Here is a 22,395-nt window from a genome sequence, read left to right as displayed (position 1 = left end):
TGAGCATCCTAACAATCATTATTTAAACTCTGCATCTGGTAATTTGGTTATTGCTATCTCATTTGGTTCTTTTCCTAGGGATTTCTCTTGTTGATTCATTTGGATTGCATTTCTTTGTCTTCCCATTTTGTCTGTGTATAGACTCCTTCTTTGGGTGTGTTGTTTGTGTAGCTAGCTGAGTCTAGGGTTGGTATTGTATGCCTCCAATTTCCAGTTGTGTTGTTTCTGGATCTTCTTGGGTTGGCATTAGCTGTTGTTTATAATCTACTGTGGGCTACTTGTTTGCTGTCACTGTTCTTTTTGGTATTTCTGTTGACATTTTCTATGTCTTAGCTGAGTCAGGTGTAAGGAGCCCTTCCTTAAGATACCATTCTAACAAGGGTTGTTAGGTTCTGAACTGATGCTCTCCATATCTGGCTACAAGATGTGCCAGCCCTGGACCTCCCTGGTGGAGCCCGGTGAAGATCAGTGAGGGTCACTGCCTATGACTGGCCCTTATCAACCTTTTTGGAGCTATAGGTGATCCAGATCTTGTGGCTGCCTCTGCTGGGCTTAGGTGCCACTGTAAATATCAGCTGCACTCCTAGGTTAGCTTTTATCTACTTGTGGCCTGGGGGAAGTTTCTTTAAAAATTTAAGTTCCCCTGAGATCTGCTTTCTGCCACCTCTTATTGCTGGCTACTTTTTGGGCTCAGTATTGTAATTCAGAGCTTAGGTACAGTATTAGATGTGGCTTGACCCTTAGCCTCAGGTGTCATTCTATCCAGACCTTTTTAATTTTTTTTTCTTCTTTTTTCAGCCCTCAGAAGAGTGTGGCCACAGGAGTCCAGTGGGTATGGCCTGTGTTTCTGAAGTGGTCTGTCCTCCAGCCCGCTGCCACCACTGCCACCACCTCAGGCATTCAAGCTCAGCGCTGCCGGCGCTGGCTCACCATAGAAGCTACCTTGGTTTCTACCACCGTGGGAGGGTTTGTGCGTGCTTGGACTGCCCCAGCCCCTGCCACCACAGCTGCCCCTGCCCATGCCACTGCAACCTCCCCGGCCTCTCTCACTGCACTCTGCCACCACCAGGCTGTGTGCCCTCTGACAAATACTCAGCAATGTGGAGGGGTGGTTTAGCTCAGACCTCAGCACTCATTACCTGTGTCCCTGTTGTGCTCCCTGCTTCTATGCACCTTTTTTCTCTGACTGGAGTAGAAGAGCTTCTGGTGGGTGTGGTAATTTCTTTCCTTTGCTGGTGTTGCTGCTCCCAGGAAAAAAATGGTCACTTTAGATTTGGGGAGTGACTCAGCCCAGAGGTTAGGGTGACTGTGCCTCAAAGTGTCTCTCCCTATGCCTTCGAGATTATACTCTCTTCTGACAACTTCAAGTCCTCTCAGGGCTCCCCGCTTCTGGAGCCCTGGGTAAGTGGCTGTGAATGAGATTTTCTGCATGGTTCCTTTAAGATGGAGCCTGGGTCTGAGAATTCTGTCTCTTTCTCGCAAACAGTATCCTGGCTCTTTTCTCAGCTAAATACTGTCTGTATGCCTCTTCTAGGCTCTAGGGCTCTGGACTGGGGCTCCAGTTCTGAGAGTGAGAACCCACAACTCTCTGAGCAACCCAGCCTACCACAAGAGTCTCTCCAGGCTGCTGCTTGCTCCTGGGAGCAGGGCAGCCCTTTCTGCGTCTCTGCCTTTTCTACCAGTCTCAGTGTGGTTTCTTTGGTGTTCCTTGGTTATAGAATCCTCTTAGTTTAGTCCAAAATTGGTTTTTCAAGATGATTGTTCTTAAAATTAAGTTGTAATCCACTTTGGTTATGGGAGGTAGGAGTTGGAACATCTGCCTACTCCATCGCCATCTTGCCACCCCTGGTTGTATAGATTTTTTAATGTGGGTGAAACTACCTACTGATTAAAGGCTAATCTGATCAGTGATTAGAAAGGTCTTCCACATTTCAAAATTATTTTTTGGCTATGTCATATGTTTGAGGTTTTAATCTTTCACATAATTTTTTATATAACTAGAATTTTATTTTTTGTAGGTAATGAGGTTGGGATACAATTTTGATTAATTTCCAAATAGCTAGAAAATTGTTTTGGTCACATTTATTTAATAATCCATATTTTCCCACTGATTTGAAAGGTTAACTACTTTTTCTTTTTACTAAATATCTTTATGTTTTTAGTTATTTCTATGTTCTAAATTATGTTCCATTAGTTATTTATTCTTTTCAAGCACTAGTGATGCACTATTATTTTTTAGCAAAGAACTGAGAGGAGAGAGAAGTAGACAGAGAGGGACAGACAGAAAGAAAGGGAGAAAGATGAGAAGCATCAATTCTTAGTTGCAGCATTTTATTTGTTCATTGATTGCTTTCTGATATGCGCCTTGACCAAGGGGGCTCCATCTGAGCCAGTGTCCTTTGTTTGAGCCAGTGATGTTGGGTTCAAGAGAGTGACCTTGTACCTCAAACCAGCAACCTCTGGATTCAAGCCAGTGACCATGGGGTCATTTCTATAATCCCACATTCAAGCCAGTGACCTCAGACTTTTGAGCCCAGATCCTCAGCATCCCTTGTTGATGTTCTATCCACTGTGCCACCACCTGGTCAGGCATGATGCACTACTTTAATTAGTGTTGCTTTGTGTTGGATTTGTATTGAGGTCTAATTGACATATCACTCTGTGTAAGTTTAAGGTGTGCAACCATTTATTTGATGCATTTATACATTGTAAAATGACTACCACTGTAGCATTAGCTAACACCTCTATTATGTAATTATTTTTTGTGTGTGTGCTGAGAATATTTGATATCTAGTTTCTTAGCATCTTTGAAGTATTGAATACAATATCGTTGACTGTAATAACTAGTTTAATTATCTGGTAGAATTAGTTCAACATTACTACTCTTCTTTTTGGAAGTATCCTACATATTTTTGGCACACTTGTTTTTCCAAAGAACTTTAAATTATCTTATGTATGTGCAAAACCCATATTGTTTATATATTGATTGATGTCTAGTCAATACTCTCTACAGGCAAATTTATGAAAACTAGCATCTTGACAGTCCTGAAATAGGATATTCATTTCCATGTCTCTTCTGTTGTATTGCTCAGTAGACTTTTAAAGATTTATTCTCCTACATTGCACATGCTTTGCAAAGTTTACATTGAGCTATTTTATCTGCTTGTATTGTTCTAATAAATGAGATATCTCATTTCAATACATTTGCTAAATATAGAATATCAGAATTTGAGGAAAACTCATAAACTAACTCATTATCTTCTCTCTTTGTTCTTGCTTCCTCAAAAGACCATTGTGAGAATTAAACAGATAATTCCTTCAATTAGTTTGGACTGTTATAGAGAGTGATTCTACATAAGCACTAAGGATTAGATAGCATTTTTGACTAATTAATATTTAGAAATGAAAAGAGAGCATAAACTTAGAATAATAAATAGGACTTTGTGTTTCAGGAACTGACCCTATGTCTATGGGATGGAGAAGTAGTGTTTTCATAAAAGATGCAGGTTAGTACAGCAAGTGTAAGATCAGGGCTTAGAAAACTATTCAAATAATATGAATTAATATAAGTAAAGAGAGAACATAGCCAAAATATATTCTGTGTATTATGAGAATGAACATAAAACTAAAATTTCAACAGCTTGACACACAGAAATTTATTCATGGTTTGTGGCATTCAGTAAGGCTAGCAGAAGTCACTCTAAGCATTGTAGAGTATAAAGGATTTCACAAAAGGTTAAGTCATAGAAATTGCCAAAGTTCTAGAAATCTCCATAAGTCAGGAAAGCTGCTCTGGTGGCTCAGCCTGAGGCTCTGGAGCATGTGGTTGTCTCTCTTTTTCAAAACACAGCCTCCACTTATATTAATGCATATTACCTGAATTATTTTCTAAGCCATGTCCTTAAGCTTCCCACTGGGAAGATGCCTCAGTAAGTAAGATTCTCTAGGGATCTTCCCCACCTGCCGCAGCCAGTAGCAGTGAAGTGGATGCTTCCCAGAGCCCACCAGGAAGCCTCAGGAAACTGTGTCTGCCCACAAGTCCAGCTGTTGCTGGATTCTTCTGTCTGGCAAATTCTAACCTAGAGCCCTACAGGAGAGTATAGCCTTTAGAGAGTATTGACTAGACATCAATCAATATATAAACAATAAGGTTTTTGCACATACATAAGATAATTTAAAGTTCTTTGGATTCTGGGCACCATATTTCCTTGTTTTGCCAGCAACATGGAGGGATGCTGAGAAAGGGCAGTGGCGTTTCTGAGTTCAGAAAACACAAGGATGTAATAAATACAGAGAACAGTGGAACCCGAGGGCTCTTGGTTGGTGTGTGGCTCCCTATATAAGGAGGCTTGGGGGCCCCTGGTTCTTCTGTCCTGTGCCTTTGCTGCCACCCACTCAGCATGTGGTTGGAAGAGTAGAGGGCTGCCCTTGGACGGAAAGTGATCTGCATTACTTTTTCTCACTCCCAACAGACAGGAACAATTTCACGCTCCCACCCAGCCACCATGGGACCCAGAGGTATCTGTACTTCCGGGGAACCATTCCTCATGATGGAAAAAGGGACAATGATATTGGCAAATAGTGCCTCAGAAATAAATAATTGAAATATCAAAGTTTGAGTCGTCTTTGATATTTAATAAAAAGCAATCAGTCTTGGCATTCATTGGCAACATGATGTAATAGTTCTCAACACAATTATATAGTTGACCTTCTAGATTTTTCTTCATCTTTAAAATATTATATTCTATAACTTTAAACATAACTCAAGTTTTGCTCAGGACAAAAATATCATATAAAAATCTCAGATGCTCATTGTTTTTTTGTATTGAATGACTATAGCATCATTTGTGTTCTGTTATTCACACTGGCGATTACCTGCAAGAAATGGTTTTACTGTCCTGGAGTTTTTGGAGGCTGTCCTCATAACTATTAATGAAAAATGTTTTGGAGGTCATAACAAAACATACTTATTTTATGAAGATAAAGTAGACATTTTTCATTATTTCACATATTATAATATTTATTTAAATTTGTACAAATATGTACCCTGTTTTGGACAAAAAAAAATGTTTGACTTGCATTATTTGAAACTGTATTATCAAAAGAAAAATATGCTGCTCAAAAAAAATTAGGAGATATTTCAAAGTGAATATGAAGTGATAAAACATCCCCTAATTTTTGTGAGCACTGTAAATAATTTTTTTGAACAGACTTTTATCAACCTCAGCTAGCCAGGAGATGCTGAGGGGTCAGTTTAAACTGGTAAAGTGATATAACATTTATCACCAAAAGAAGTGTGACTGAATATTAAATAACTGAATGTTTACTCCCTTGCCATTGGCCTAGGATTTTCAAAGCCAGGTATTTAATTTTTTCTTTTGCACTTAGCAATCTGTGCTACCTTTATTTCACTGAATGAATAAAATAGCAAAGAGTGTGTTCACAGTGAAAATTACTGATATATGCACCTGATCAAAGGAATCCTAAATATATTTTCACATCATAATAATTCAGGTACATTCTTTTTTCCCTTATACTCCCTGAAATTCTAACCAGCTTCATACCCCTAACATTGTGTAGTCACATATAACATAGGTTCTAATTTATTAACTTTGAAAGTCATATGAGTTTTTATAGCAGGAAAAATAATTTTTATAAAGATTCACACTCTGCATTTTCCCTAAGCATGGTTATGGTTAAAGGTTAATTAATTTAATTATATATCTTTGTTTTCATTGTTATTATCTAAATATACTCAACTGTTGGTAGCTGCCTGAATTATTTGTAGTCCAGTGACTATTTTCAGTGTTTGAAGTCTAAGTATCTTTAATTAGAATTGCAGCACTGATGTGAGGTAATAGTTATACCTGTGAAAAATATATTTTATAGGTCATATATTTTCACACAATTTTTCCACTCTAAAGTAAGTGCTGCAATGAGCTCTATAGGTAGCAGTACTATAAAGTTTTAAACAGAGTATTTAAAAGTTCATAAAACTGGATACTGGTAAGAAAAGCCCATTTTCATGTAGAGATTTACAGTGGCGTTATAATTTAATTTCTGCAAAACAACCTCCTATACATGGGCCTTTGGACTTTTCAAGTATGTAATTGTGAGATGCACTTGGAAATGCCAAATGGAAGTGCTTCATATAGAGTTCCTGAACAGTCAGTCATGTTGGGCACAATCTGTGCTTATAAAAAGTTGGGAATACTGGGGAGCACTATAGCACTTGGCTCTTTATGTTTTATAAAGAAATCCAGGAATGACTAAAAGAAAAGCAAGGAAAGAAAGAGAAGGAAGGAAGGAAGGAAGGAAGGAAGGAAGGAAGGAAGGAAGGAAGGAAGGAAGGAAGGAAAGAGAGAAGGAGGGAGGGAGGGAAGGAGAGGAAGAGAGGGAGAAAGAATTGAAGAGAATTCTTCAAAGCAGGTACATGAGGTGACCTTGAGATTTTTTTCTGTGCACTTAGGGACCAGGCAGTAGTGATGTCATGCTGTGTGAGCTGCCTAGCACGCTGACCACCCCCTCAGGAACACTACTAGGTAGAGTAATGCCTCAGTTATTACCAACAGCTATTGACTGTTACAGAAGCCATTTTTCAGAATATGCTGTATTAGTAATAGCTGTTGTGGTTTAAATTATGTCCCTCCACAGTTCATATTGAAGCCTTCTCCCTAGTACATTTGGAAACAGAGTTTTTGCAGATATAATCAGGTCATAATGAAGTCATATTGATAGGCCCCTAACCTAATATGACTGATGTTCTTTAAAAGGGGGAAATTTAGCCTGACCAGGCGGTGGTGCAGTGGATAGAGCATCGGACTGGGATGCAGAGGAACCGGGTTCGAAACCCCAAGGTCACCAGTTTGAGTGCAGGCTCATCTAGTTTGAACAAAAAGCTCACCAGCTTGAGCCCAAGGTCACTGGCTTGAGCAAGGGGTCACTTGGTCTGCTGAAGGCCCACGGTCAAGGCACAAAAGAGAAAGCAATCAATGAACAACTAAGGTGTCGCAACGAAAAATTGATGATTGATGCTTCTCATCTCTCTCCGTCCCTGTCTGTCTGTTCCTATCTATCCCTCTCTCTGACTCTGTCTCTGAAAAAAAAGGGGGGGGGGGATTTAGACACAGACACACTCAGAAGAGCCCCACGTGAAGATGAAGGCAGAGATGGCTGATGCTTCGATGAGCCAAGGACCACCAAGGATTGCCAGAAATCTCAGGTGCTAGGAAAGAAGCCTGAACAGCTCTCCTCACAGACCTCAGAAGAAACCAGTCCTGCCATCACCTTCTGTTCACAGTCAGGGCTCTAGAACTAAGAGACAATACAGTTCTCTTCTTTAAGCTACCATATTCCCCCATGTATAAGACATACCATTTTTTCAAAAAAATTGCAGTCTAAAAACTGGGTGCGTCTTATACAGTGGCTGTGGCATTTCAAAATCCATGGAACTGAGGGCAAGGCCATATATGAAGACAGTGATTTATCATCAGACACAGATGAGTGCAAGCTAATGGATGGAAGTTTTAACAGTGAGGAGGAGTTGTATGAATTTTATGATGAATAAAACTTGAGTTCAATAACTTTATGTAATACTTTTTTTTTCAAATTTCAGGCCCCAAAATTAAGGTGCATCTTATAATGGGAGCATCTTATACATGGGGAAATACAGGATTCAGTTGGTGGTTCTTTGTTACAACAGCCCTAAAAAACTAATACAATAGCAATAAGACAGCTAAAATTATTTACATTCAAGTAAAAGATTACACTTTAAAGTGAGCGTGACTTACTAGGTCAACAAAAATGCACATGAGTAGAATTTAATGCTGTATGTTTGTTTGTAGTCTAAAATCTACCTGGTAAAGCATTCTACAAGTGGCCCATGTATTTTAATGAAGCAAAAAAAGCTTTCATGAATATAGAGTAGGTAAGTTTTCATAAATATCTACGGTATCTCTGCTTTTTCTTAGTAAACTATGGACAAATAAATGATTAGGAGAATGAGCAATAATATCTAAACCCTGGCTCTTAATTCCTAGATAACAATGCTCTTATGTAACATGAAAGAAAACATAAATATGATTGTAAAGAGTATGATATAATATCTTTGTACCCATTAATAAACAATAAGAATTTTTAGTTTATTCACTATACAATGGCTCTTACACATAGATTATTCCATTGGAAATGCACTATCTAGATCAGGCATCCCCAAACTATGGCCCGCTGGCTGCAATGCGGCCCCCTGATGCCATTTATCCAGCCCCCACTGCACTTCTGGAAGGGGCACCTCTTTCATTGGTGGTCAGTGAGAGGACCACTGTATTTGGCAGCCCTCCAATGGTCTGAGGGACAGTGAACTGGCCCCCTGTGTAAAAAGTTTGGAGACCCCTGATCTAGATGAACTGTGAAGAAACACTGTATCTAAAATGTATATTAAATATTAAACTTTAGAATGGAATCAAACTTATCAACTTAAAATGGACTGTTACAGAGGCCTGTCCTGTGGTGGCACACTGGATAAAACATTGAGCTGGAACACTGTGGTCACTGGTTCAAACCCTGGGCTTCCCTGGTCAAGGCACAGATGGGAGTTGATGCTTCCTTCTCCTCCCCCCTGCCTTTCTCTCTCTCTCTCCCTGCCTCTCTAAAATGAATAAATTTAAAAAAAATTAATGGACTGTTAGAGATATAAATTGTTATTAGTAAGCCTCATGGTAACCACAAAGCAATACTTGTAGTAAATACACATAAGATAAAAAAGAAAGAATCTAAGCAAATCACTAAAGAAAACCATCAAACCACAAAGGAAGAGAGCAAGGAAAGAAAAAATAAACAGAGAAACTGCAAAAAAACCTAGAAAACAATTAACAAAATGGCAATGAGCACAAACCTATCAATAATCACTCTAAATTACACCCTTCAATCAAAAGATAAAGAAGCCTGACCTGTGGTGGTGCAGTGGATAAAGCATTGACCTGGAATGCTGAGGTCGCCGGTTCAAAACCCTGCACTTGTCTGGTCAAGGCACATATGGTAGTTGATGCTTCCTTCTCTTCCCTCCTTTCTCTCTCTCTCTCTCTCTCTCTCTCTCTCTCTCTCCTCTCTAAAATGAATAAGAAAAAAAAAACAGAGAAGCCAAATGTATGCAAAAACAAGTGCCATCTATAAGCTGCCTACAAGAGATACACTAGAAATAAGAACACATACAGCCTGCAAGTGAAGAGGTGGAAAAGATGTCCCACGCAAATGAAAACCAAAAGAAAGCTGGGATAGTTACACTTATATCAGACAAAATAGACTTTAAAACAAAAATTATAACAGACAAAAAAAGTGTTACATAATAATAAAAGCTTCAATTCAAATTGACGGAATAACTGTAAATATTTAAGCACCCAACATCGAAGTACATAAATAGAGAAAGCAAATATTATATAGGGAGAAATATTATTTTAGGAGAAATAGACAGCAAAAACAGTAATAGTACCCCACTTATGTCAAAGGATAGATCATTAAGACAGAAAATCAATGAGGAAATATTGCCTTTAAATTATGTCAGATCAGATAGACTTAGCAGCTATTTACAAAACATTCTATCTAAAAGCAACTGAATATACATTCTTTTTAAGTGCCCATGGAACATTTCTCAAAATAGATCACATATTAGGGCACAAAATAAAGTCTTTTTTTCTTCTTCTTTTCCAAGTAGAAAGACAGACTCCTTCCTGCATACACCTTGACCAGGATCTACCCAACAACCCCTATCTGGAGCTGAAGCTCTGCCCATTTGGGCCATGCTTGCAACCAAGCTATTTTTAGCACCAGAGGTGGAGGCTCCACAGAGCCATCCTCAGCACCAGGGCCAATGCACTCTAACCAATTGAGCCATGGCTATGGGAGGAAAAGAAAGAGAGAAGGAGAGAGAGAAGGAGAGAGGAAGAGGTGGAGAAGCAGATGGTTGTATCTCCTGTGTGCCCTGACACAGGGACATTCACACGCCAAGCCAATGCTCTACCACTGAGCCAACTGGTCAGGGCCATAAGTCTTAATAAATTTAAGAGGATTGAAATCATATCAAGCATCTTTCCCAACACCTATGTTATGAAACTAGAAATTATCTACATAAAGAACACTGGAAAATTCACAAATAAATAACCAATGCGTAAAAACAAAATTAAAAAGGAAATAAAAATGTGTGTGTGTGTGTGTGTGTGTACATAATTTTCCTTAAGTGAAATGCAGGAAGGCAGAGAGACAGACTCCTACATGGGCCCCGACCAGGATCCACCCAGCAAGCCCCCTACAGGGTAATGCTCTGCCCATCTGGGGCCACTGCTCCACTGCTCAGCAACTGAGCTATTTTAGCGCCTGAGGCAAGGCCACGGAGTCATCCTCAGCACCCAAGGCCAACTTGCTCCAACCAAGCCATGGCTGGGGGAGGGGAAGAGAGAGAGAAAGAAGGAAGAGGGGGAGGAGTAAAGAAGCAGATGGTTGCTTCTCCTGTGTGCCCTGACTGGGAATTGAACCCAGGACATCCACGTGCGCTGGGCTAGCACTCTACCACTGAGCCAACTGGCAAGGGCCAAAAAAAAAAGTCCTAGAGAGAAATAAAAATGGATATATACCAAAATGTTTGGGATGAAGCAAAAGCAGTTCTAGAAGAAAGTTAATATGCATAAATGCCTACCTCAAGAACCAAAAAGTCTTAAATAAACAACCTAACTTGACACTTCAAAGAAATAGAAGACCAAGGCCCAAAGTTAGAAAAAGAAAGGAAAGATCAGAGAAAAACAGTGACTAAAAAGACAATAGAAAGATCAATGAAACTAAGGTCTGGTTCTATAAAAAGATAAACTTTTATCTAGGCTCACAAAAGAGAGAGAGGACTCAAATAAATAAAATCAGAAATGAAAGAGGAGATGTTACAACTGATACCACAGTTGTAATCTACAGGAGGGATCATAAGAGACTACCGTAAACAGGTAATTCTATTTCAACAAATTAGACAACTTAGAAGAAATAGATAAATTCCTAGAAACATTCAACTACTATGACTGAATCATAATGACATATAAAATCTAAATAGACCAATTACTAGCTAGGAGATTGAGTCAGTAATCAAAAACATTCCAACAAGCAAGAGCTCAGAACCAGCAGCTTCACCAGTGAATTCTACCAAACATTCAAAGAAGAATTAACACCTATCTTTTTTAAACTCTTCCAAAAAAATAAAAGAGGGGAAACTTATTCGAACACCTTCTATGAGGCCAGCATTACCCTAACCAAAACCAGACAAGGATACTATAGGGAAAGAATATTACAGGCCATTATCTTTGATGGACATAGATGCAGAAAGCTTCAGCAAAATATTAACAAACTTAATCTCTCTGTAATTCTCCTAAAAGGAGACATGATATGAATTCATTGGCAGGCCAGAGGGCTGAAAGAAGATTGGGGTGGGGGGCAGGGATGAAGAGTTTCATACTCACACCCCAAATTCACATGTTCCTTATGTCATCATCCAAACAGCCACTCTTTTTCGTGGAGGGGCAATATGTGGATTGGGGACAGCAGGAGATGACACATTAAGATGTCATGGGTTCAGCCAGAGTTTTGCTTCTGCACATATGATTGAATCAGAAGTCACTCCCTTCTATATTCATCATGTTAAGCTGTCTTGGAGAGATTTGAGTAGATCTTTCCTGGAAGAGGTTGTTGTCAAGAGTTTGGGGATTTCACATTTTGGGGGGGGGAGATGTAGGCAAAAATAAAGTTCTGTTAGTGAGTCAATGTGGGCTTTTAATTTTTCTGTGAATACTCCAGATGGTCCTTCTGTGGAATGATGGGACATGAAATTGCTGAGTTTAGGAATTTAGTCTGTGTTGCTATTATATCATCTCATGCTATTGCTTTAGGGAGGTTCCAAAGTCCTTTTTCTGTGTTTTTGATAGATTCCTTTCCCACAATCATACTGTACTTTTCTTTAAAATGAATGTCTATATTGCCGGTACTTGGGGAATATTAAATACCAGTGATTGCTCTCCTGTTCCCGATGGCCAATTTTTCTTTCAGTTGTAATAGTCTGGTTTGGTAACCAACAAAAAGGAGATGTGTCCTCTTGAGGACAAAAAATAATAATGTAGACCCAACCTGTTCCGATTGTCAGTGTCAATGTTTAGGTGGAGGGAAAGAAAGTGGCAACAGTGGCTATAAGATTTTCCTTCATCCACAAAGCTACATTTGCATGTGTGGGGTTCTTGCTCAGAAACTGAGGGACAGATGTCACCCCAGAAAGTGTGTTGCATTTGTTTGTGTGAAGGCGGTTTGCTTAATTTGGAAATGCTCCATGCTACAGTGATTCCTAAGGAACACAAACTGTGCAGCAGGAGTTCCCCCTAATCTATCATTGATTGACATTCTGATTATTCTCTAACACTGAACATCTGCTCAGGAGCTTGTGGGTCCCAACAGGCCCCCAGAGTTCCTCAGGGAGAGTATGGTGGGCTCACGTCTCCACCAGCGAGACCCTGGGCGTTTTCTTCCTTAGCAGGTGCTGCCTGAGCTATGTCAGCCTGACAACTCAGAGACAGAGGAAAAGACGGGGAAAACACCATGAAACATAACTGCTCGCTGAGTCTCCTAAGACTCGCAATTTCACCACTACTGTGGACAACCAACATTAATGGGGAGTTAATTAGACGTTGTTGTGGCTGATACTTAAGTCCATGATTTTCAGGCTAATTTGCAGAGGGATTAATAACCAGAAGTTTCACACAAGCTTGAAAAAGAATTCACAGGTGACAAAATTAAAAACACCCACATAATCAGTTTGTAAACTGCTAATTCTAATTCTTAAAAGTCATGAAAAATAACAACAAAAAACAAAATTTCAAGAGTTCAGCTTAAGCCTCATTTTCTACCGTTAAAATAACTAAATAAATAACTTTCACATTCTGGCTTGTGTCTTTAAAGTGAATAGCATTTTATGTATTTATTTTTAATTTAGATAAATGACAACTTTCATACTCCTTATTTATCACTACATTTTATATATGTTTTTATATTTTTACATGTGTATGTAAATCTATTATATCTTCTACTATGCTGCATACTATTTCATCTGATGCATACATCACAGTTGCCTATTTATTCCCCTAAAGATAGACATATATGTTACTTTAATTCCTTGTTCCTACAAGCCCAAGTAGTCCTTCAGAGATTATCTTCATGACCATGAACATTCTAAAAGTGTTGGTCTTAGAGTAAACACATGTTTAATTTTACTAAATACTGCTGCCTTAATTTTTGTAATACCTGAAATAGTAACATCACAATGCCAGCAACTTGTTTAAGATTTGAGGTCCCACCCTGGCCGGATATCTCAGTTGGTTAGTGCATCGTCTTAAGGCACAGAGGTTATCTGTTCAATCCCCAGCTGAAAGGCCAGTGGCCGTGGCCATGCAGGTTCACATTGGATTCGGGCAGATGGTAAAGCAACTGTGGAGTCAAAAAGTAGTAGGCCATTCTCTTGATTAGAACCTCACAACAGGGGACAAGCAAGCAGGCAGGGAAAACTGCTTCCCCTTCTTAAGATTTACAAGCCAAAAAGAGGTGGGAGGGAACCCCTTCCCAGGCAAACAATAGCAAACAATGGCCCCTCCCAAGGAGGCAGGCAATTTGCAATTTGTAATCTGCCACCCTGAGGGCAAGCACCCACAGACTTACATACACTACACACAGGGCGCTGCTCATGCTAATGCACCAATCAGGCAAAATACAAGCGATCAGGCTGAACACATATTTGTTACATACTTGTTTGCGCAATACCAGTCAAGGCACATACAGGAACAGCTTGATGTTCCTGTCTCTCTTTCCCTCCTTTCTCTGTCTCTGTCTCTCTCTCTCTCTCTTTCTCTCTCTTTCTTTCTCCTCCTTCCTATCTCTAGTCAATAAAATAAACATTAAGAGAAAAGATTTGAGGTTCCACACTCTTATTATCACTTGACAGGTGTTAATAATTTTTGCCAAACTTTAAGTATGGAGTGGTTTCTCAGTTGTTTTAATTTATAATACTTCCCTGATTGCTGGCGTGGTTGACAATCTCTACATAAACTATTAGTAATGTTATAAGAATTCTCTTTTGTGAATTGTCTACTTAGAAATGTTGCCCTATTTTTTCTTACAGAAATAGTCTGTATATCCTCATAGCTATTATTAAATATTTATGATAATGATGTAATGTCTGTAACACATCTGCTACCTTTGTTTATACTGTTCCTTTTTAAAATAAATTTTAATTTTAGTGTAGACAAATCTATCCATTTTCCCCATATTAGTGTAGTATGTTTGTGCCTCATCTAATAATAAATATTTTCTACAAACTAACCCTAATATATACCCAGAAAAGCAAAATACCAAGAATATCCAACACAATACTAAAGAACTAGACAAATATTGAAGAACAGGTGGAGGACTGACTTTAAGACTCACTGTAAGGGCACAATAATCAAGACAGACAAATGAATCAAAAAATTTGCAAAAGAATATTGGCAAAGGAATAGACAAATAGATGTTTGGCACAGAATAGAGAGCTCTGAAATACTAAGCTTGCTCCCTGCATTGGGCCCAAAGCTCTGCTTTTAAGAACAAAGTGCTATTTAGGGCAACAATGAGATCCACATGTTTCCTTCCATAGGGACATCTCAGGAGATCCCAATGGCCTAAAATGGCCTTTATTGGAACTATTAGGAAGGTCAGCAATGCTCACACCTGAGAGCACCCCACACTGGAGCCACGATTCTCAAACTTCGGTGGCATTGGCATCACCTGGATGTGAAGAAAGATCAAGAGGCTCCTGGAAGGAGGCGAGGGCCTGAACCAAGGAGCTAGCTAAAGAACGCCAGGTGATTTGAATACTTACCATCCTGCGGAGAGCCCTGGAGAAATCATCTCCGTTTCTGGGGAGGCCCGTGATTGAGAGCAGGCTGAAATGGGTTAGCCGAGGACAGAGCCACATCTTGACAAGGAAGCACTGGAGTGACCGCCAGTAGGGTTGGTCTCAGTCTCCCAGCCCTACCTGTGTGTCCTTGGCAAAACCTACCCAGCCTTTCTGGTCCTCAGTTCTTCCTTGTTAAAGGGGCGAGCGCACAGTAGGCCTCAATGAAAATGGGTTGAAGAAATGAGTGTTTTCATGATCGGGGAAAGAATGGTTGGGTGGATGGCTAGACTGAATTTAGAATGAGAGGGTCAAATTTATCATTGTAATTTTCCGTAGTCCTCTCAACACCTGTTCCCACATGTCTCTTTGCAGATGAGAAATTGATCCCGGAGACACTTGATAACTTACCGCCTCACAGTTTGTAAGTGGCCTCGAACTGCGACTGGAACCCCAGATGCCTGACAACAACTCCATGTAGAGCATAGTGCACTGCACCGCACCCCGTCCAGAAATACAGTCAGCTAATATTAAAAAAAAAAAAGAGCAATGGTAATAAAGAAAGGATAGTCTTTTTAACAAATGATGCTGGAACACCTGGGCATCCACATGCAAAAAAATAAAACTAGACCCAGATCTTACACCCCTTACAACAATTACCTCAAAATACATCATAGACCTAAATATAAAGCACAAAATCATAAAACTCATAGAAGATAACACAGGAGGAAATCTAAGTAGCCTTGGGTTTGATGACAAATTCTGGATACAGCGAAAAAAGCATGATTCATGAAAGAAAGAATTGCTGAGTGGGACCTTAGTAAAATAAAAATCTTTACTGTGTGAAAGACACTGTTAAGATACTGAAAAAAAAACAATGAGTAACAGATGGAGAGAAAACACATGGAAAGGGTAAATCTGATAAAACAGGCTGTGAACCAAAATATACAAAGAACTCTTAAAACTCACCAGTAAGAAAACAAACAACATGATTTTAAAAATGTGCAAAAGACCTGAACAGACACCTCACCAAAAAAGATAAAAATGGCAAATAAGCACATGAAAAGATGCTCCACATCATATACCATTAGAAAATTGCAACTTAAAACAACAATGAAATACTTCACTACGCCCCTATCAGAGTGGCGCAAAAGGCGAGGAAGTGGAGCAGCATGGACTCGCACTCATTGCTGGGAGGAGCGCAGAGTGGTACAGCCACTCTGGAAGACGGTTTGGCAGTTTCCTAGAAAACTGAACACATTTTTATCATAGGACACAGCAATTGTACTTTTTGGTATTTAACCAAAAATGTGAAAACGTATCCTCACAAAAATCTGCACACAGATATTTACAGTACTTTTATTCTTAATTGCCAAGACTTGGAAGCAACCAGAATGCCCTTCAGTGAATGAGTGGATAAATACACTATAGTACATTCAGACAATTGAATATAATTCTATATAAAAAAAGAATGAATGAATCATGAAAAGAAATAGAGAAAACTTAAATACATATTACTAAATAAAAGAAGCCAGTCTTTTAATTAAAAAAGAAGAAGAAGTAAACAGTCTGAGAAAGATACATACTCTATGACTCTAACTATATGACATTCTTGAAAAGTCAAAGCTATAGAGCAGGTGTCCCCAAACTTTTTACACAGGGGGCCAGTTCACTGTCCCTCAGACCGTTGGAGGGCCGAACTATAAAAAAAAACTATGAGCAAATCCCTATGCACACTGCACATAACTTATTTTAAAGTAAAAAAACAAAACGGGAACAAATACAATATTTAAAATAAAGAACAAGTAAATTTAAATCAACAAACTGACCAGTATTTCAATGGGAACTATGGGCCTGCTTTTGCCTAATGAGATGGTCAATGTGCTCCTCTCACTGACCACCAATGAAAGAGGTGCCCCTTCTGGAAGTGCTGTGGGGACCGGATAAATGGCCTGAGGGGGCCGCATGCGGCCCGCGGGCCGTAGTTTGGGGACCCCTGCTATAGAAACACTGAAAAGATAGTGGTTACCAGGAGTTGGAGGGAGGGAACGAGAGAAGATCAGGGGGAGCACAGAGAACTTTTAGGGTAGTGGAAGTATTCTGTACGGCCCCGTAATGATCGATACATAACATTTGTCAAGACTCATAGAATTGTACATCACAAATAGTGAACCCTAACATAAACTATGGACTTTAGTAAACAATCATGTATCAATACTTATTAATCAGTTGTAACAAATGTACCACACTAATGCAAGGTACTAATACTAGGGGAATATGTGGGAGGAAGAGGAGAAGGATGAGGAAAAAGTATGATATATCTCTGTCCTTCATCCTAAACAGGAACTCTCTGGTAACCTAAGATTCTCTAAAAAATAGTTTGTTACTTTCTTTAAAAAAAAAGGTTCTCTACTACATTGTCACAAAGTTTTTAGTAAGTGCAAAATATGAAAAAGAGGTGGTAAAATAAAACTACTATCACAGTGGTTGTCAGAAACAATTTATTCCTAATTTAATGTGGGTGAAACAATTCCCACACTGGATTTTTTAAAAAGATCTGTGAATATATTTCCATAAGAGGAAGATTTGCCTTGGGCTCTATGTTTAGAGCAAGGTAGAGCAAATTGGCCCATGAGGGCAATGTGGCCTATGGTCTACTTTTGTATAATCAGTGAGCTAAAAATATTTTTTGCATCTTAATGATTTTTTAAAATCTAAAGGCAAAAAGATTTTAAATCACATGAAATTTTTATGGTTTTTGAAACTCATCAATATAGTTATATTGAAACACAATTAAGTGCCAGCATCCTCAGTTTTGCCTCTTGGCCGACAACATCTGTAATATTTGTTACCTGCCCCTCCACAGAAAAAGTCTGCTGGCCCTATTCTGGGGGGTCCATTCAGTGATTTTCAACCTTTTTTTTTTCATGGCACAAACACACACTAATTACTAAGGTCAGTACCCCTGACTAAATACAACCATTTTCATCTCATGGCACAAATAAATTAGTTACTAAAGAAGAAGAGGTCAGGGCCCCTTTTCTTTAGTAATTAGTTTATGAGTGCATGAGAAACAAAGGTTGAAAATCACTACATTACATGATAAAAGCAAAAATTTATTGTAGAACTGTTGGCCTGACCTGTGGTGGCGCAGTAGATGAAGTGTTGACCTAGAATGCTGAGGTTGCCAGTTCGCAGCTTCAGGCTTGCCCTGTCAAGGTACTTATAGGAGGTGATGCTTCCTGCTCCTCTGCCCTTCTCTCTCTCTCTCTCTCTCTCTCTCTCTCTCTCTCTCTCTCTCTTATCTATCTATCTATCTATCTATCTATCTATCTATCTATCTATCTTTCTCTCTCTTTCTCCACACTAAAATAAAATAAAATAAAATAAAATAAAATAAAATAAAATAAAATAAAAAGACAGTTGGACATCACTTTCACTCACAGTCCCATATTTATTGCTGGTTCAGCAAGACCAAAACTCTCAGCATCTGCTTGTAGAGCTAATAATATCAATCAGGCCCCAGGGAAACACTTTTCCACATATCTTTTTCCTCTAAACAAAAGGGCCTCTGTCTGAGTTTTGACGGTTGTCCCGTAGGCAGGGCTAGAGACAGACTCAGCTCTGGAGTGCAGTGTAGACTTAAATAGCAGCAGCACAGAGGTAGGGACAAAGTAATGGACATCCTAAGTTCTTCCTCTTCTCTGTCATAAACACATGATACACTTAAAAAGCAAAGTACTATCCAAAATAGTGTGAACTATATACTTATTTTCTTTTCTTTGGACCAAAATATAAGATTCTGAAAGTAGTCTTTAATAAGCAAAAAACTGCAATTTATACATGGTGCCTGAGGAGCAGTTTGCAATACTAAAAAAAAATCAAATACCTAAATGTGCATAGTCTAAAATATTCTTAAATTTGTATGGTCTACATACGAATTTAATATATTTAGGGTAAGTAAATTTTATATATTTAGAATAAGTAACATGCTTGAAGTGTAATATGACTATTTACATTGGCAACCACAACTGAAAAAAGCTATATCAGGACTTCAGGTGGAAGTAAATATTAATTCAATGTAAAAATGCACTTATCTGAATAAAAATGTACCCAAAGAAATTCAATTATTATACTGCAATGCATCATAGCAAAAGTTGAAAACATTTTAAATGTTCTTACCTAAGGGACTGATTGAGAAAAGTTTTGTACATCTATGCAATGAAACCGAGTATTAAGCAGCTGGTTGATTCCTGTATGATAACATTAAATGAAAAGCATGTTTTTAATGTAGGAGGTGGTGAGCATCTGCAAATATTGTTTACTAGTCACTGCAACCTTTTCTGGGTTATTCAGAATATTTTACCATAAACACATACTTTTTAAGTATATTTCAATTCTGGAAAGAGGTTTCTATGAGTTTAGATATATCAGTAAATAAATCTAAAATATTGGGTTAGAATGAGAAAGCCATCTTGTACTAAAAATGGCCCATTTTCTCCCCTGAGCTGTTCTGTAGCCTAATTTTCTCTCTGCATTTTACTTCTGAGTTGGATGAAAGATTTGTGGAATACCATTAACCATGGTGGATAAATTACTTTCATGCTAAACTCTCGTTCTTACCCACTTCTAACTTCCTGAAAAAAATTTCAGTCTAAAACTTCTCTAGCTGTTTTCCAACCAAAGATAACATTTATTTGAAAAGCTTAGAAGGAAAAAATAATTCCGTTAACTCTTGTTAGTTATTTATGCATAAGTCAAAGTGTTTTTTGTTTTAGGGGGATTTTTTTTGTATTGTATTAAAAGAAAATGAATAGCATTCACATTTTTTAATGGATAACCTGGAAGGATTTGTCCTAAACACCCATTAATTTGTCATGGTTGCAGGAAAGCAAAATATATAGAATTGCTGTAACGGATGCATTACTGTTTCTCTGTACATATGTAACCATGGAGTGAGTCTTCTCATATGAAAATATTGTCTAGTGTGTGTTTGTTTATAATTCTAGCAGCTGGGCAATGTGGCATTTCTCCTATTTTTACATTGTGTTCCCATCACTCTGGAGGGAAAGGAGCCTGTGAATACAGAGACCTGCACGGACATTGCCCTCATGTTTTCACACTTCATAAAACCTGGAAAAGCTATCCTCTCTACCTGTGCCCAGAAGTCATTCTGAGTTCTCTATTTACCCTCATTCTGGTCATTTATTTTCTGAACTCCAACCTAAGTCACCTGTGCACTTTACAAGGAAGAGAGAATGTAGAGGGCCTGTAGGGATTCTCCAGAGAGACAGCAGAGACTATGACCACAGAGGCAGAATTCCTTCATGGCGATGAAATAGCATGTACTCAATATCCCCTACCCATTGCTCTCCTTAACCCTCCAAACAGGAGTTAGGCTCTGCAGAGATCAAGGCAAGTAGATGTCCCGGAACTGGGTCATGTCCCCTTCCTCCACTCACTAGGGCTGAAGTGGGAAGGAGAGACAGTAAGTGAACAGAGCAGACCCCCTCCCTCTGCAGGCCCCTGGAACCATCAGCCTGGCCATCCATGGTAGACAGAGAAACTTTGGGTTGGACATAAGATTGGAGATTTAAGCTAGGTGAGGTTTTAAAACCTGGCAGATGTGGTCAAGATGACATTAGCACTGCTACAAAATAGTGAAGGGAGGTTTGGTGTAACACAATTAGTGGTAGCAACTAAGAAAAACAAAACCACACCATTGTCGTCCCCTACTATAATCAGACCATGGCATATGAGGTTAGGGCCAAGAAGATAGGTAGAGAGTCAACGATTGTTTTTATCATTGGATATCTTTTCTCATTTTATTCATTAAGGTGCTTTAATTAGAGAGTGTAGACTAGGGGTACAGTGATCCCTCGTCTATCACAGGAATTAGGTTTCCGAACCTCCTGCGATAAGTGAAAATCCACAAAGTAGCGACCTTATATTTATTTTATTATTAACATATATTTTAAGGCTTTATAAACCCTCCGCACACTCTTATCAACCTATCCCACACTGTTATTAACCTTTCCCACACTTATTTTGCTTATTTTACTGCAAAAATAATTAAAATAATAAATATATAAAAATATCTTTATACCACAAAATCCCATGATATAATGAAAAATCTGTAATACAAAATTAGATATATACAATCTAAAAATCTGCAATATAGTGAGACCATGAAAAGTGAACCGCGATATGGTGAGTGACAACTGTATTTTACAATATATTATATTAACCTTTGAAAATGCGCTGCTGAGCAACACAGGTCTTGTGAATACTTTTTTCCTCTTCTATGACTGCCACAGAAATGGAAATCACACACACATGTACAAGACATACAGGTGCACACATCAATGTGAACACACGTCCATAGGTGTGTATTGGATGAAGGCAGTGGAGACCTGTGATCAGTGTGGCACTGAATGGAGACCTGTTAGGAAGACATGCAAGCATGCCAGGGGAAGAGCTGAGTGGGGTGTCGATAGGGGTGGAAAGAGGGAACTAATGGAGAAAACATTCAGAAGGCAGCAGGAGCACTGCTGATACTAACTGGATGTGGAATCAGAAGGAGGGAGCTTAGCAGGAAGGTTCTCTGTTTTGACTTAAGCAGATGGAGAGATGGTGACTCAGTCAAAGACATAAATTTGTGGAGGTTCTGGTATGTTACCAAATTCTGTGCTCACTGGATCTCTGGGGGGACTGGTTCTCTGGATGGTTGGATATGCTGAGCAGAGCCCACAGGGTGGTCTGGGTTGGGACCCCCTGGGTGTGGGTGGGCTGAGCTGTATGTGGGAGGAGGTGCAATCAAGGTTTAGAGTGGGAAACTATGAGCACCAGTTGAGGCTGGGAGAGCTGTTTTCTCTCCATTTTCTACAGCCTCATTATGCCATAGTCAGAGGTGACAGCCAGAATGATTCAGAGACCCAGATAAAGATTTCCAGGCAGCCAGACTTTCCTCAGAAGTTTAAGTCATTTTATCCTCACTGTTTCTAGGTGGGGAGAAAATAAGAATAGGTTGGTACATAAGCTTTAAGAAGTAATTTTTAACAAAAAGTGTTTAATTTCTGAAGTGGAAAGGAAATTATGTTATTTTTATATTGATGAATTATAGAATCATATTTGGGTAAGTGATTTTTTAAATAATTTACATTAAACCTTTGGGCAGGTGCTGAAAAGGGAATCATGACTTACGAAAGGCAAAACTGAAAAAGCCTGACCAGGCGGTAGCACAGTGGATAGAGCATTGGCCAGGGATGCTGAGGACCCAGGTTCAAAACCCTGAGGCCACGAGCTTGAGCACAGGGTCACTGGCTTGAGCTCAAAAGTTGCTGTCTTGAGCAAGGGGGTCACTCGCTCTGCTGGAGCACTCCCCTCCCCCCCCCACCCCCCACCCTCGTTCATGGCACATATAAGAAAGCAACCAATGAACAACTAAGGTGCTGCAGTAA

The sequence above is a fragment of the Saccopteryx bilineata genome, chromosome 1 (genome assembly GCF_036850765.1).
Source record: "Saccopteryx bilineata isolate mSacBil1 chromosome 1, mSacBil1_pri_phased_curated, whole genome shotgun sequence".
NCBI lineage: Eukaryota > Metazoa > Chordata > Mammalia > Chiroptera > Emballonuridae > Saccopteryx > Saccopteryx bilineata.
Note: the sequence above shows the minus strand (reverse complement) of the source record.